Raw genomic sequence first — 1,812 nt, forward strand, 5'->3', positions numbered from 1 at the left:
GAGACTTGAGGAAGCGAAAGAGGAAGATCATTCCAGTTGCAAGGTCCAGAGACAGAGAAAGAACGGCGGCCAACAGTCGAGAGCTTGAATCTAGGTATGCGTAAGCAGAGTGGATCCGAAGCTGATCGTAGTGAGCGAGATGGAGTGTAGAGGTGAAGGCAGCTACAGAGATAGGAAGGGGCTGATTTGTGAATACATTTATAACATAGAGTGCTGTACTTTATTCTGTGTGAGACAGGGAGCCAGCGGAGATGTTGCAAAAGAGGAGTGATGTGCTCAGATCTTTTCTTTCTGAGGACGAGTCGTGCAGCAGAGTTTTGTATGCGCTGAAGGGACTGAATGGATGAAGCAGGCAAACCAGACAATAGAGAGTTACAGTAGTCAAGGCGAGAGAGAATGAGAGAAACGACAAGTCTAGATGTTGCGTCAATGGACAGATATTTCCGGATGGAACTGATGCGCCGCAATTGACAGTAGCAGGATTGACATGTCTGACTGATAAATTTTTGCATGGACAGTGTGTTGTTAAGGACAACGCCGAGGTTCCTGACTGAAATGGAAAGAGGGATGGATGTACTGCCAAGTTTGATTGTGTCAGTTGTGATGGAAGATAGTTTTTGTTTAGTTCCTATGATCATTGCTTCAGTTTTGTCCGCGTTCAATTGTAACTTATTTAGAGTCATTCAATTTTGAATGTCTAGGAAGCAGTTGGATGTTTCTTGCAAGAGCGACGACAGTTTTTCGGGGGTGTCACTCTTCTGGAGTTGAGTGTCATCAGCATAAGAATGATGACTGACATCTGTGCGGACCTATGTCCACATACTTACATACATATACACACCAATAACCTACGTACTAAACTGGGCCACTCACGCGGACATATATACAATTAATACACATCCGACCAATGTGTGTGTGTGTGTGTGTGTGTGTGTGTGTGTGTGTGTGTGTGTGTGTGTGTGTGTGTGTGTGTGTGCGTGCACATAAGTGTGTGTGTGTTTTTTTGTGTGCATACACACACGTTTTTCACAAGTGGCATAAAGCACATTCTAACTGGTGCACATGAACCATGCAAACCTATACACACACACACCCACACACACAAGCTTTGCTAAGTTTCTGTCAAACATAAGACTGCCGGACCTGCGCACACACACACACACACACACACACACACACACACACACACAGAGAGAGGGAGACAAAACTGACACAACAAAAAAACCTTTATTTTTCATAATAATAATAATATTAACTAGACATTTATCAGCGCTTTCCTCATTGCACAAAGCGCTTTTCAGTCCACACAGACACGTATACGAAACACACTCAGTCCTCAACTCACAATCATGCACACACAAAAATATATATGCACATACAAATTCGTACGTACAATACAAACATACATGCATGCATGTAGCCGTACATGCATACATTCGACACGTACACAATGCAGCGTTACAAATATACCTACACAATATGCAATAGATAGGCACTGATATTCTGTTTTTTCACCGATACTTCATTCTGAATATTGTATGTACCACATAATACGAAATGATAAAAACGAAAGCATGCTGGGTAATAATAAAAAAACAACATCAACTGAATTTATCAACTGTGTTGTGGGGCAGACAAACATAGGGAATCTAATGGGGAAATGACAGAGCGAGAGGTAGACAGGCAAGCAGGTGAACAGGACAGACAGACAAACAGATGGCATAAGACAGAGCAGCAAATAACAGAGAAAATACGGAATGTAAACAAATCAAGTCTCAACTCTCTCGATGAGTGATATCTTCACAACCACAG

Source organism: Babylonia areolata, chromosome 2 (genome assembly GCF_041734735.1).
Source record: "Babylonia areolata isolate BAREFJ2019XMU chromosome 2, ASM4173473v1, whole genome shotgun sequence".
NCBI lineage: Eukaryota > Metazoa > Mollusca > Gastropoda > Neogastropoda > Buccinidae > Babylonia > Babylonia areolata.